We start from the raw sequence: 16,337 nt of genomic DNA, 5'->3' as shown, positions 1-16,337 counted from the left end.
TTATAGCTTAATGCTCAGGGGGCTGTTTTGAACTCAAGAAGGGGTTTTATTCTAAAGAAAAAAAATAGTAATGGGGAGAAGTTAAAAATCTCATTAAAAGTCAGAAACTATAGAACAATCTGATCATACAGATTAATCCCAAAAGGCTGTTGTTTCAGTTTGAATGGGTATCTTGACAGTAGGTTATCACTGCTTTATTGCTAGGAGCTTATTACTTCCCTACCATATGTGGATTCAGCATCTCTATTTCAGTATTCCTGATGCTTTAATCAACTATTTGCTCTGCTGGGATAGCTGTTCCCTACCTCATAACTTCTTCTTATAATTTTGATTCATTTGTGGTCTACTCCAGGTTCCTGCAATTTCCCACAGCCACTGCTTGATTTGCCTATTTCTGAGTTTACACTGATATGAAGGAGAGTAAAAACAAAAGCCCTAACTTGCTGACCAGTTACGGTTTGGCCATCAGGTGCTCACCCCGTGGTTCTCCTTAAGAGACTGTGAGTCTAGAAGGTACCATCACGTCTGTTCTGTTTAGTGTAAGTTCTTGCTTTTAGCTATATGGATGCCCATTTTAGCAAAATGTACTTAAAGTGAAAACCTTTCAAACTGAAATAAATTTTTGTGTTAGAATCAGGTTAATACAGTTGATTTTTTTAAAACATTTTATTTATTCATTTGAGCCACAGAGATAGAGAGAGAGAGCATGAGCAGTGGGGGAGGCGGAGGGAGAGGGAGAAGCAGACTCCCCGCTGAGCCAGGAGCCTGATGTGGGGCTCCATCCCAGGACCCTGGGATCATGACCTGAGCCGAAGGCAGACACTTAACCATCTAAGCCACCCAGGCGCCCCAACAGAGTTAACTCTTGAACAAGTTTGATTACGCAGGTCTACTTATACACAGATTTTTTACAGTACTGTACATACTTTCTCTTCCTTACGATTTTCTTAACATTTTCTTTTTTCTTTACTGTAAGAATGCAGCGTTTAATACATGTAACATACAAAATATGTGTTGATTGATTATTTCTGTTATTGTTAAGGCTCCTGGTTAATAGTAGACTACTAGTCGTTAAGTTTTGAGGGAGTCAAAAGTTATACATGAATTTTTGACTGTTCAAGGGTCAAATGTATATGCAAAGTTTTACCTTGATTCCTCATCACACCTGAACTACTTTCTCATCTTCCCTGGATAATGGGCAAGAAAAAATGTGGAACTAAAATATCAAGAGTTTTGTTGATGAGGCAAGTTCTCAGGAGCAGAGAAGTAAAATGGTCCCTTTACTATTTCTCATATGGCTGTCCTGTCATCCCCCAAAAGAATGTAAATTATTGTACTTGAAAACCAGGGCCATTACATTTGTCTTTTGTTTCAAATTCCTGTAGGAAATAAAGGATTAAAGTAGTGACAACAACAAGAAATGCTACCAGATATTTCAGATACTCAGGCATTCTCTTTCTTCAAACCTTTGGCCTTTGATAATCCTGTCTGTTTCAACTTTACCACCTTTATTTTTTTACCAACTTTACCATTCCTTACCAATTTTACCATTCTTTACCAACTTTATTTTAGTAAAATTTATTCCAACTTCCCTACATTTCTCATACTTGCTTAAAATGTAGTCTAAAGTTTTTGGATTTCTGACTGTGCTTGCTGCTTCCACTACATTAAAACTGCAATTAAGGTCCCCAATTAACTCCACATTGCTAATCCAATAGTCAATTTTCAGTCCTCATCTTACTTGAGCTGTCAGCCACACTGGACACAGGGATCATCTCTTTTCCTAAAAATGCTTTCCACCTGGTTTCTAGGACACAACCCCCCCTAGTCCTCTGCCTACTATGTAGCCCCAGTTACTTCTCTAACCTCATCTCCTACTACTTACTTGCCCCAGTTCTGCCACAGACTTCTTCCTATCCTTCAGATGGGCCATCTCAGACCACTGCACTTTCCTCTCTCTGCCTGGAAAGCTCTTACCAGATACCTGCATAGCTTGTCCCTCAGCTTCTTTAAGTCTTTGTGCTGTCACCTTCTCAATGACACCATCTCTGACTAACCTATATGAAGCAGCAATACAACACTCCCTAGAACACTGCCTATTCTCCTTTAACCTGGTTTATTTTTCTTGATGCCATTTATCACCATATAAAGCATAAGGGTTAAGTGCACAGACTGTTTTATTTGTTTATTGGATGTACAGCATAGTAGTTAAGAGCACAGACTTTAGAGACAAAATATCTGGGTTCAAAGTCTGGGTCCACCACTTAGCTGTGTCAGCTTTGGCAAGTTACTCAACCTTTCTGTGCCTCAGTTTCCTCAACTACAAAATGGGGATACTAAAAGTAAGCCTCCTAGAGTTGTTGAGGGCTAAATGAGTTATCTGTAATGCACCTAAAACAGTACCTGGCATATATTACTCATTCATGGTGATGATTTTGATAATGATGGCTCCCCTCTCCAGAATATAAGAATAGGAAAATTGAAAAAAAAAATTAAAGTATAACACATGCACAGAAAAGTAAACATAACAAATGTACACCTCAATGAATTAGCAGAAACAGAATACCAATGTAACTCATCACTCAGATCAAGAAATGTACTGCCAGCAACCATTCTACTGGAAATACACCTTGCAGTAGATTGCTGGGTCAAAGTATACACTGCTGAACAGTTTTCCAGGGTGTCTGTACCAGTTTATACTCCCAACAGCAAAGTATGAGAGTTACCACTGCTTCACATCTTCACTAGTACTTGGCATTTTCAATCGTCTGGCGGACATGTAGTGGTCTCTCATTGTGGTTTGAACTTTACACTCACAATTACTAATAAAGTGAGCACCTTTACATGTTCATTGGCCAGTCTCCTTTGTGAAATGTCTGTTCAAGACACTTGTTCACTTTTCTATAGGGTTGTCTTTTTTTTTTTTTTTTTTATAATCTATACGCATTCTCTGTATTTTCTAAATACCAGAGGAGTGACATTTTTATCCCCTTCATCTATGTCTCCTAGAACAAAGCTAAGAACATATGAATGCATGCTTGTTTTGTCTGTCTTCAGATCACCTCCATTTCTACAACTCTGCTTCATAATCTGCAATTTATGGTGATTCTCAACCTCTAATTCTACCAAAAGAGGTTCTAACATGTTGACTACCTAATAATCTTTACAAAGTAAATATTTATAAAGACTTTATAAAGATTTATTAAGGTATTCCAGGTTAACTTCCCCAATTTACTTTCCTAACCTGCTTTTCCCATCACTTAAACTTCCAAAACACAGGCTTATGGGCTGGGGAAGATAAAAAGGCCAATTAGAAGTTAACTACACAGGGGTACCTGGGTGGCTCAGTCATTAAGCATCTGCCTTTGGCTTAGGTCATGATCCCAGAGTCCTGGGATCGAGCCCCGCATTAGGCTCCCTGCTCCGTGGGAAGCCTGCTTCCCTCTCCCACTCCCCATGCTTGTGTTCCCTTCTCTCGCTGTCTCTTGTGTCAAATAAATAAATAAAATCTTAAAAAAAAAAAGAAGTTAACTACACAAATCAGAGACTGTGTTTTAGGCAGAAATAGCAGAATGTTCAGAATCCCACAGACGAGAGAGAACAAAGTGGATTTTGAAACCATAAGTAGTTCAGTGCTGAAGTATAACATAAAATAAAAGGAAAGAGGAGGCCAGAATAAATAGTAACAGGGAACAGAGTTTATGTCACAAGGATCTTTTTTTTTAAAGACTTTATTGAGAGCGTTATAGTGTGCACATGAGTAGGGGGAGGGGCAGAGGGAGAGAGAGGAAGAAAACCTCAGGCAGACCTGTGATGTGGAGCCCAACACGGGGCTTGTTCTCACGACCCCAAGATCATGACCTGAGCTGAAATCAAGAGTCAGGCGTTTAACTGACTGAGTCACCCGGCCACCCTGCCACCCCTGTCACAAGGATCTTATATTTTCTTCTAATTAACACAAACTACTTTATATATATGGACATTCAGTTCATTTTTGTTGAAAGAATAAATTACTTGGTTCTGAATAATTCTATCCAACAACCCAACAAATTGTTTCCCCCAAAAGGGCCAAGCATAGAAAGAGTTCTATAAATACTTGCAGGTTTTCCAACCATTTCCTAACTTATCAATTACCTAAGTCAGATAAAAATGTTTTCAACTTTATATATATGTAAATGGTCATATATCAGAATTACCTATAGTGAACCTGCTCTGTAACAGTGTGACTAATAGAGCTGGAACAAATTTGATATATTTCTTAATGCATCTAGCTCAATCATTAGCACACCACCATGTGTTAAGGTATTTCGTTTTAATAATATTTTATACTTTGACAATGCTTTGTTTCCAAAGTACTTTATTAATCTGATCCCATAATAATCCTAATATGTTACCAGCAAAAGAGTAGGGATAGGGTGCCTGGGTGGCTCAGTTGGTTAAGCGACTGCCTTCGGCTCAGGTCACGATCCCAGGGTCCTGGGATCGAGCCCCGCATCGGGCTCCCTGCTCCTCAGGGAGCCTGCTTCTCCCTCTCCCTCTGCCTGCCACTCCCCCTGCTTGTGCTCTCTCTCTGTGTCAAATAAATAAATAAAATCTTAAAAAAAAAAAAAAGAGTAGGGATAATCTCTACATCATATAAGGAACCTGAAGCCTGGGAAGGTTGACTTGCTCAAGGAGATGAGGCTGAGTCGTCTGAGTTCTAGGTTACCTTCTTTCCAAAACCCATACAGAGCCTCTAGGGAAGCCTTCTGTATACCATTTTCTGTTCTTTGATAAGTTATTAAATATTAGCCCTTTAGAAAATGTTACAAACACGATAACACTATTGGCAGACAGCTTCACTCCCCAAGTCTAACTGAAAACAGTACTCCACACCTCTGCACCATGATCGTATTGCTTTTTTATTAGTAAGAGTGATTAATATTTCTCAATTTAACATACTTTTGAACCTTTAAAAAAATTTAAATGTACACTGTATCTGTAAACTAATTCTAGCAAGCTAAGCAACTATTACATTATATGCTGTATCCAGTGGTGGGGTGGAGGGAGCCCTAGTTTGGCATTTTGCGCAGATGGCTCCAGTTTACAACTAAGCTTTAAATCTGTAAGAAATCAAAAAAAAAAATTTATAGAATTTATCATAAGATATGAAATGATCAGTTCTCTACAGGTCACAGTGCTCTATAGACCATAAACATAAGGGATGATTTTTCTTTAACTTTCACTTTTAAATCTCCTCCCTTTAGCATAAAGCACAAAGGGCAAGCAGGACTAGGAAAGAATAGAAAACATAGAATGGAAAGGAGGAAACAGCAGACTACTAAAGGGTGTGCACTTTGTCTTGTAAAAGCAAACAAAGAACTTAATTTTCCAAGAGTCAAAGGAGAACAGAAAATGTGAGCAATGGAAAACTGAGCTTGCAGTGCTCAGTGACAGCAATTTTCTAACTTTTTTTTTTCATTTTAGATAAACAATTGACCTTAAAGAAAAAGTAAGCCCATTCATTCTAAATTCCTCTTTGGTTTCTTTAATGAAATCTGGTTATGGTTTCTTTAATGAAATCTGGCATAGGATCAGCCATAAGAAAGACCTGATTTTAAAAATATGTAAAGAATTGTAAAGAAGGGGCACCTGGGTGGCTCAGTCAGTTAAGCATCTGCCTTTGGTTCAGGTAATGATCTCAGGGTCTTGGGATCAAGCCCTGAGTCAGCTCCCTGCTCAGCGGGGAGCCTGCTTCTCCCTCTCACTGCTCCCCCTCTGCTTGTGCGCTCTTTATCAAATAAATAAAATCTTAAAAAAAAAAAAAAGTTGTAAAAAATACTTAAAATGTATTTTATTAGGAATTGTGGTAATAAAAATCACAACTTAATGTAAAGCCCCAAGATTTTATTTTTTTTATTTTTTTTTAAAGATTTTATTTATTTGAGAGAGAGAATGAGAGAGAGAGAGAGCACATGAGAGGGGGGAGGGTCAGAGGGAGAAGCAGACTCCCTGCTGAGCAGGGAGCCCGATGCGGGACTCGATCAGGGACTCCAGGATCATGACCTGAGCCGAAGGCAGTCGCTTAACCAACTGAGCCACCCAGGCGCCCCAAGCCCCAAGATTTTAAAAAAATTATTATATTCAACATGGAACAGATCTGAATTATGAAGATACCAGGTAAAAGTTAATTATCTTTGGCCACTTTAGGCAATTATTAAAAACAGTTTGTTGGTAGAAAGACACATGTAAATATTTATTAGGCATAATTCCCTCTACAAATTCACTCAACTTTTGAAAAAAATAAGCTGATTTTATACCTATCTTAAAAAGATTTTTTAAAAAGGTTTATTTGAGAGAGGGAGAGCACAGATGGAGAAGCAGACTCCCCACTGAGCTGAGACCCCCCCCCCCCCCATGCGGGGCTCGATCCCAGGACCCTGAGATCATGACCTGAGCTTAAGCAGACACTTAACCAACTGAGCCACCCAGGCGCCCCCTCTCTTAAAAATTTTTATCCTCTCAGATTTTCACACTTTATCTACTACTGTCCTTTACCAAGATTTTATACCTTCAAATCACAGTAAATAATTAGGTATTACTTTAAGACTAAAGAGGAGAAATTAGATACACATTTTTAGAAAGTTTTTAAAATTGACCTGAAAGTCTTTTAATTTTCCCCAAATTCCCACTTTTACTTTATTCCCACCATGCTTTTGCTGTAACAATACCCTGAGTTTCAATGTATGTTTTAGCCAATAGATTTAAAACTTTGAAGTTTAATTGGTATATAAATTGAATATACAATTATACACATGAAATTAATAAAGAAGAGGAGAGGAAGCTTTCAGCAATAGAAGTAACAAGCAAGGAGTAGTCAAATGTGCTTCAAAAACCAAAATAAGTCACATGAATCACATGAAGGGGAGCATAGCTGGAGATGAGCTGGGAAGTAAGGCAAGAAGAAATCAGTTTAATCTGTTACAGGAACCTTTCTGATCTTTGATACCTCTTGGTGCAGGTCTTGTATTCTGTTCAACCACAGCCTTTTCTCAGGAATTAGCAGAAGCTATACACATGGCTCTCATAGTCAAGCTAATATTTCTAGTAATAGGAGTAAGAAAAAAGTTTTTTTTAATAAGTTTTAATTGATATCCAAGAATTTAATTTGTGCATATTATGTATATCTAAAAACCACTTTTTTCAAAAAAATTTTGTTTTGAATTTTAGAAGTTACAAACATGTTTTTAATATATGTGCTGCCAAAGCGAACACAATAAACATGTTTATTTTTTTTTTTAAGATTTTATTTATTTGAGAGAGAGAGCAGGAGCACGAGCAGGGGGAGGGGCAGAGGGAGAGGGAGAAGCAGACTCGGCACTGGGCAGGGAGCAGTAGACTCACCACTGGGCAGGGAGCCTGACAAGGGATTCAATTCCAGGACCCTGGGATCACGACCTGAGCCGAAGGCAGACGCTCAACGGACTGAGCCACCCAGGTACCCCTAAACATGTTCTTTTAAAACACTGTCCTTTTTAGGCTTATTTTCCTACCTAATATCCTTTCTCAAGCAAGATGATATATTACTACATGTAGTTTATTTTGTTAGAATTTGATACAAATTAAATGTCTGCTCAAAACTTTAATTACCAAATGTTAAGATTTAATTTTCAACTTTCATTAAGAAAATTCTATCCTGTCCTCAATAAATAAAGTATGGGTTGGGTATATATTAGATACTTAAATGTTTATTGTTTAATTTTCTTAGCCTGCTTCATTCAAAACCAATGCCAATATAATTGCTTGGATATCTACTAGGTAAATGGATATGGTAAATACCAATTTTGCTTTTAAACAGGCCTCCTTTTTCTTCTACAGTCTACAGAATAATGGTAATTATACAGTAGAATGGCAAAGACAAGCAATGACTTTCTAGCAATTTGCTGCAAGAGAACATGGTTTACTTTTTAAATTAACAGAAAAAGTCTCTCAGATCTTCTAAAATATAAAAACTTATTACATATATACCTGCAAGCATTCTCTTCCAGAAACAAAGGGTGAAAATGAAAGATTAGTTCTAGTTTTGCCAAAATACCCACTTACTATAGGAGGCTCTTTTAGCTGGGCAGCCCCTGGAACACCGTCCAGGAATCTCAAATTTACCATCTCCAAAATGGGACCTGTCATCTTTCCCATCAAAACCCACTCTTCCTGTAGCGGGAGGGGAAGAATGAAGCGGGGGAAATCGGAGGGGTAGACGAACCATGACAGACGATGGACTCTGAAAAACAAACAGGGTTCTAGAGGGGAGGGGGGTGGGAGGATGGGTTAGCCTGGTGGTGGGTATTGAGGAGGGCACATTCTGCATGGAGCACTGGGTGTTATGCACAAATAATGAATCATGGAACACTTCATCTAAAACTAATGATGTAATGTATGGGGATTAACATAAGAATAAAAAAAAAAACCCACTCTTCCTTCTCTGTCACCCATGTTTCAATCAATGGTAAGTACATACTGCCTTAGACTCCTGAGAGTAATTTTTAACTCATACCCCATATATTCAATGAGTCACCAGGACCTGACCCTGTAATCTCCAAAATTCTTCCACTTTTCCAATTACTACTTCACTTGGCTACTAATCATTTACTGTCTGTACTACTGCAAAAACTTCCTTAACTGACCTCTATACTTCGAGTGTTAGTTTCTCCAGTCTTTTATGGTTGCAATGTGAAGATGTGTTTTCTACAAAGAAAATGTGATAAGGAATGTGAAACTGAATAAAGGGAACCTCATTTAAAATGGAGTTGGGAGGCTAGAAGGACTTGAGATTGTGGGTACCAAAAGGGAGAGACATACCTCACATTCCCAAAGGGAAGAAGCCTACTTTACTCCTTCAATAGGAAAAGAGAAGAATTTCTCCTTGCCTACAGCAACAAGCTCAGGATATTAAGAAAATACCACAACTCCGCCTATGAGAAACCATCACCACTGAACTCCCAATTTCCTCTAAAGGACTTTCGTTCAACTTCCAACTTTCTCCTTTTCTCTACAAAGTAAGGTTCCTCTCCTTTGATCTCAACTTGCCCATGGTGTCCCAAACTGCAATGCTCTGCTATATCTAAATAAACCCATTTTCCTGGCCAAAATAACTGACAGTTTTAAAGGTTAACATTAGGAGACTTCAATGGCCCTAACCTCCTCTTGCTCTCAAAATAAAGGCCAAACACCTTAATATGAAACAGAAGGCCCTGCATAATTTGCTTTATTTACCTCTCCAGGCTCATCTTTTTCCATTCATCTCCTGCATTCTATGCTCCCTACATACCAAATTTCTTTTAGATCTTCAAATGCATCATGTTCTTTTCACAAACGCTTGGCAAAACCTACCTTTCCTTATGCTTGACTTACGAATACCCAACCTTCAGGCCTTAAACATTTGAGGAATCTTCCATGACCTCTCAAGTGCTCTTACAGCACATTTTATTCCCTCCCCCAACCATTTACTACCCTGAATTGTCATTGACTGTCTCTATCCTCCTCTGAACTGTAAACTCTGGGACAGCAAATTTTTTGTCTTTATTGTAGGCTGGCCTACTATCTACCCCAGAGCTGATATCCAATATTTTTAGAGTGAATGAGTAAGAACTTTGGAGTTAGACCTACATTTCAGTCCTGGTTCTGTCACTTATTACGTAATCCTTTATCAAGTTACTTAAATCGCTGGGGTGCCTGGGTGGCTCAGTCGGTTAAGCATCTGCCTTTGGCTCAGGTCATGATCCCAGAGTCCTGGGATCAAGCCCCACATCAGGCTCCCTGATCAGTGGGGAGCCTGCTTCTCCCTCTTCCTCTGCCTGCTGCTCTGCCTACTTGTGCTCTCACTCTCTCTGTCAAATAAATAAATAAAATCTTTAAAAAAAAAAACCAATTACTTAAATCGCTCCTAAACCCCAAGTTGTTGTTTTTTTTTTATGATTAATAATACCTATCTTGTAAGGTTATGACAATTAACTGACATTATATAGAGAGCAGGTAACACATAAACAAAGGCAAGTGTCTGCATTGGTAAAAACTCTTCTGGCTACAAGAACAGAATCTGACTAAAGGTAGCTGAAGCAAAAAGGAGAATTTTTTTTTTTTTTTTTTAAGATTTTATCTGGGGCGCCTGGGTGGCTCAGTCATTGAGCGTCTGTCTTCGGCTCAGGTCATGATCCCGGAGTCCTGGGATCGAGTCCCGCATCGGGCTCCCCGCTCTGCGGGAAGCCTGCTTCTCCCTCTCCCACTCCCCCTGCTTGTGTTCCCTCTCTCGCTGTGTCTCTGTCAAATAAATAAATAAAATCTTAAAAAAAGAAAAAGATTTTATTTATTTATTTGACAGAGAGAGCACAAGCAGGGGGAGCAGCAGAGGGAGAGGGAGAAGCAGGCTCTCCGATGAGCAGGGAGCCTGATGTGGGGCTCGATCCCAGGACCCTGAGATCATGACCTGAACTGAAGGCAGAGAAGCTTAACGACTGAGCCACCCAGGTGCCCAAAAAAGGAGAATTTTTATAAAGCCTACAGGACGTTCTCGTGGAATTCAAAGTCATAGGGAAAAACTAGAACCAGGAACTTAAATAATAAGAAGGTACGTTTCCTTGTTTTCTTTTTTCTGGTCCTTCTGTCTGGCCCCCTTCCAACCCTTTCTTCCTCATCTCCTCCTCTCCTATTTATCGATCTCTCTCCTCCTTTCCCTTCATGTGTTTCCATCTCTCTCCATCTTTCACCTCTGCTACCCTGTTCATCTGTTTCATTCTTTTCTCCTATGGCAGAATAGCTTTTTCGACTCTTTACAGGTAGAACATGGCTGCCAATACTTCCAGAGTTATAGATCCTTATTTTAGAGCTAGAGAGAGGGATACTAAGTATGAACTCCAAATTCCTAAAGACTCTAGCCCAGACTCCTCAGGCCAGTGGGATCACCACTGAAACATGGCAGATGGGGAAGGTCTTAGAAAATGAGGGAGTCTAGGCAATCAAAACATTCGGGGCTTACTACTCCATCCGTTAAGTAAATGCTATTAATGTTTCACAAGAATTATTTTTACTTAAGTGAATTAGCTACAATAAGAATATATTAGTAATTAGTCAAGTTTTAAGTTACACGTCTCTGATTTTAAGTTTTATATGAATGGAAAATGTGTTATCAACATGAAACATGTAAAAAGGATTATTCTCTTTATTTTTAACTCCCTGAACTTCTGATCTGAACAGCTTATGATGCAAGACAGACTACAAAGTATTTAAGGATATTCTAAGAAAATTTCAAATTATACAGCACACTTCTAGCTAGAGATCCAGAGAGAATTGGGAATAGATCTCAAAAACACCTTTTAAAATTTGGATTAGCACACTCTAAACGCCTTCCTCATATCTTGTTCCAAACTGAACAGAAAACCTTATATAAAGTGGAAAAAACATTTGGGAAAAATCATCACATAACATTTTACAGCTCTCTAGCAATAAGTATAGATCCAAGGTTATAACAAAACTGTATCTGAGAGCTCAACTTAGTTCAATTGGAAAAATCAGCATAAAACAGTAAGAGTGAATTAACATATCTACTTCCCTGCCTCTACACAGATTTTTCTTTTTTTTTTTAGATTTTATTTATTTATTTGCGAGAGAGAGAATGAGAGACAGAGAGCATGAGAGGGAGGAGGGTCAGAGGGAGAAGCAGACTCCCCGCTGAGCAGGGAGCCCGATGCGGGACTCGATCCCAGGACTCCAGGATCATGACCTGAGCCGAAGGCAGTCGCTTAACCAACTGAGCCACCCAGGCGCCCTACACAGATTTTTCTAAGCTTCTATATGTAGTATCATTTACTGGTTAATTTTTCACCTGATATGAATAAGATGAAGTGAGTTAACATATCTACTTCCCTGCCTCTACACAGATTTTTCTAAGCTTTTATATGTATCATTTACTGGTTAATTTCTCACCTGATATTAATATTTGTAATACACGATTAACAAAGTTTTTTAGCTGTTTCCTTTAATAATAAACAAAATAAACATGTTACTTACACTAAAGAAAACAGGAATGCTAAATTAACTGAGTCTTCCCAAATTTCTTATTTGCAAAAATGCCTATTTTGAGACACATTTTGTCACATATATGGCCAAAACTTTTCTTGCAATTTTAAGTGTCCATAGGACATTTATTAAACACAGTTTCTAGTTTCTTCTTGTATTAAGAGCAAGTTTTTAAAATTTTCTTTTTAACTGCAAATTTCCTCCATGCTCATATTAAATTTAAATAACAGATGTGGGGCACCTGGGTAGCTCAGTCAGTTAAGCATCGGACTCCTGATATCAGCTCAGGTCTTGACCCCTGGGTCATCAGTTCAAGCCCCACAATGGGCCCCACGTTGGGCTCCACACTGGGTGTGGAGCCTACTTTAAAAATAAATAAATAAAATAAAATTTAAATAACATATGTATGTAAAGTAAAAAGGTGTGGGATGCACTAATTTAATCCAGACAGTAACCGTTGAAGATATGTGCCATTATTATCCCTGTTTTACAAATGAGGAAATTTAAAACCTGAGAGATTAAGTAAGTTGGTTCTATGTCACAAAACTAGTAATAGAGACAAAGCCAGAAGTTGAATGAACTCAGATTTTGTGCCAGTGTTTTCTACTTCTACTTCCACTTCAGCCATAACAAATCACCTATTTCTATTGCTGCCATAACAAATTGTCACAAACTTAGTAGATTTAAACAACACAAATTTATTATTTTACCATTCAGAAGTCTGACATGGGCCTCATTAGGCTAAAATCAAGGTGTCAATAGGGCTGCATTCTCTCCTGGAGAATCTATGAGAATTGGTTTTCTGGTCTTTTCCAGCTTCTGGGGGCTGTCTGCATTCCTTGGCTCATGGAGTAGTCTCTTCATCTTCAAAGCCAGCAACACTGCCTGGCTAAGCTTCTGCCTGTTAATTTCTTTGACTCTTCTGCCTTCCTCTTCCACTCTTAAACATCCTTGTTACTAAACTGGACCCACCTGGATAATCCAGGCTACTCTTCCTACTTTAGAATCAGTTAATTAGCCACGTTAATTTCATCTACAACTGTACTTCCCCTCAGCTATGTAACCTAATACATTCACTGGTCCTGGGAGTTAGGATATGGATTTTTGGGGGAAGCCATCATTCTGCCTATCACAGTCCCTGTGTTTGTAATAAATATGCTACCAAAAGTATACTGATCTGTTATGGTTTAGATAGTGAAAATGTTTTGGCTCAAAATGTATATGTTAATTAGGTACCAAGGAACATAACTTTTCTAAATTAGAAGAATGGTTTAATTTATTTAGCTCTCAAAGTAGAACAAAGTCAACTGAATGAACTCACTCATCTAACTAGGTCTTAGAGGGAAATAAAGCCAATAAGAGATACCATCTTCCTCTTCCTTATCAAACCTCTGAAGCACTAGCCTTTGGGGGAGAAGGAGAAACAAGTAAAGCTGGCCTTGTTCTAAGTGGCTGGAAGGAGACAGAAGCATTGTAAAAGGCTTGAATCCTGGTAACAGGGCTGTGGTTGGCATAAATCTGTCTGGATAACACTGGACCCAACTGTTCTTCAAGTATACCCTAACGAGAATTCGACAGGAAACTGGTCTCAGCAGAACAATTACCAAAATTCCCAGGATTTAAAGATGGGAGACTTTGGGTGAGTACATGGGTGACTTCCTTCTTTGTTACAACACCAAACATGGAGGCATTTTTTCCTTTTTATCCCCTCCCTGCAGAGGGAGGGATGCTTGATAAAAGAGTACTTAATTTGAGGGAGTTATCTGTGAATTAGCCTACTCTACTAAGATTTATCTGTAAACACCCCTAACTCAATGCTCATGGCGTTTTTATGGTCATTTGCAGATATGTGCAGAGCTGTGAAAATTTAAGTTGCCAGATCTACCTGTCCCCAGCTCAGGTCAAACAAGGCTCTCATACTGTAAACAAGTGTCCTTTCTGCAGTCTATCTAGTGTCACTTTGTGTGTGTTTTGTTGGTGATGTCACTGTTTAAAATGGCCCCCAGATGTCAGTGCTGAAGTGCTGTCTACGGTTCTTAAACCAAAAAGGCTGAGGTGTGCCTTACAGAGAATGTGTTATATAAGCTTCACTTGGACATCAGTTAGAGTGCTATTTGTGAGTTCAGTGTTAATGAATCAACAGTATACATTAAATAAGATGTCACACATTGAACAGAAGCACACATGGAACAAGATTACGAATTGATCAGTTGACAGAAACGTTGTAACCAGAGGCTCAATGGAACCTAACCTTGTAACTCCTCTAGGAGCAATGAGTCAGTATTCACTAATTCAGTGTTCACAATGACTTTCTAAAACATAACTACTGTAAATAATGACAATTGACTGTATATGAACACTTCGATAGAAAAGATTTCTATGAGCCAAAAGTTATGCTTTTTTAAAGTTGTGATATATACTGTCAAATTTCCCTCTAATAAATTTTTAAAAGAAAAATCTAAAATGCCATACTTTTAAAATGTTTTTAAAAGTATAGCTTCTTGGGATGCCTGGGTGGCTCAGTCAGTTGAGCATCTGCCTTCAGCTCAGGTCATGATCACAGAGTCCTTGCTCAGTGGGGAGCCTGCTTCTCCCTCTGCCTCTCCCCCGCCTGTGCTCTCTCTGTCTGACAAATAAATAAAATCTTTAAAAATAAATAAAATTTAAAAAATAAAAGTATAGTTTCTAGTATTAAAAAAATAAAAGTATAGTTTCTTGTTTGTTCTATTTTTAAAGATTTTATTTATTTATTTGACAGAGACACAGTGAGAGAGGGAACACAAGCAGGGGGAGTGGGAGAAGGAGAAGCAGGCTTCCTGCCAAGCAGGGAGCCCGATGCAGGGCTCGATCCCAGGACCCTGGGATCATGACCTGAGCCGAAGGCAGATGCTTAACGACTGAGCCACTCAGACGACCCTGTTCTATTTTTAAATTACATCTTTAAATGAATTAAAACATTCAACAATATCCATACTACCTTTGCATTTTTAAATGAATTAAAATTCATTCAAATGAATTGTTATGTTATATTGTTTTGCCTTGAATAGAAAAAGTATTGAATTTGCTAACCAAATTTCATTGCCAATTACTAAAAAAAAAATCAGGCACCTGGGTGGCTCAGCTGGTTGAGTGTCCGATCTTTATTTCAGCTCAGGTTATGATCTCAGGGTCCTGAGATAGAGCCTCACCTCAGGCTCCAAGCTCAGTGCAGTCTGCTTGTCCCTTTCCCTCCACTCCTCCCCTCACTCACACGTTCTCTTTCTCAAATAAATAAAATCTTAAAAAATAAATAAAACAAAAATCAATGTGAGCAAATAAGAACAAGTAGTCATGACATTCATATTTTATATGTATATTTAATAATGTGCATTAAATTATTATTACATTTCAAAGGGTTTTGATGAATAAAGGAGTAAACGAAGTAACTGAACACAAGGTAATACACCAAAAAGTAGTCTGATGAAGCATGTAGGGTAGAATAACTAATGAACTGAATTATAATCTAGCAAAAAAATTACATTTCTCTTAACTAAAGTATCTACAAAACAACAGATGACACTTACTGAGCAGTTACTACATTGTAGCCACTATGCTTAGTACTTAAAATGGTTTATCAGGACGCCTGGGTGGCTCAGTTGGTTAAGCGTCTGCCTTCAGCTCAGGTCATGATCCCAGAATCCTGGGATCGAGTCCCGCATCGGGCTCTCTGCTCCGCGGGGAGCCTGCTTCTCCCTCTGCCCCTGCCTCTCTCTCTCTCTCTCTCTCTCTCATGAATAAATAAATAAAATCTTTTAAAAAAATGGTTTATCTCATTTAAGCCTCAAAATATGCTAAAAATCAATTACTGTTACTTTTCTTATTTACAGATACAGAACCTGATACACAGAGGATTAAGTAACTTGTCCAAGGTCATACAGCAAATGAGGCAATAAGACTTCAGAGCTCCAGTGGTTTACCGGTGTCAAAATGAACACATTTAAAGCCTCAAGTTGTAAAAACGTGTCCCTACAATAGCCTCAGGTATTTAGTAAAAATGAAGATTCCTAGCTCTCAGTCCAGGTTTACTGAATTATTATTTCTAGAGGTAGAATTTAGGAGCCTACATTTCAACACACATCCCAGGTGATGAGTAGCAACAGTGAAGTTTGAAAGCCACTAAATATATGACAGACCCCTATTCCTTTTTTTTTAAGATTTTATTTGAGAGAGAGATAGCGAGAGAGAGCACAAGCAGAGGGAGAGAGAGAAGCAGACTCCTCACCGAGCAGGGAGTCAACATGGTGGGG

General features: G+C 38.5%; 1 protein-coding gene and 1 long non-coding RNA gene across 2 annotated transcripts in view; one reads left to right on the top strand and one right to left on the bottom strand.

The window, feature by feature from the left end:
* The window catches only part of YES1 (YES proto-oncogene 1, Src family tyrosine kinase), a 212,791-nt gene that overhangs the window by 112,688 nt on the left and 83,766 nt on the right, over positions 1–16,337 (top strand). The window lies entirely within an intron of this gene.
* The window catches only part of LOC145716787 (uncharacterized), a 24,080-nt gene continuing 22,663 nt past the window's right edge, over positions 14,921–16,337 (bottom strand). The window contains exon 3 of the long non-coding RNA XR_014139679.1: positions 14,921–15,328. This is a non-coding gene — a long non-coding RNA (uncharacterized LOC145716787). The remainder of the gene's footprint in view (positions 15,329–16,337) is intronic.

Source organism: Leptonychotes weddellii, chromosome 13 (genome assembly GCF_054177405.1).
Source record: "Leptonychotes weddellii isolate Sample4059 chromosome 13, ASM5417740v2, whole genome shotgun sequence".
In the NCBI taxonomy this organism is placed as follows: Eukaryota; Metazoa; Chordata; class Mammalia; order Carnivora; family Phocidae; genus Leptonychotes; species Leptonychotes weddellii.
This window is presented reverse-complemented; position numbering and strand designations above follow the sequence as displayed.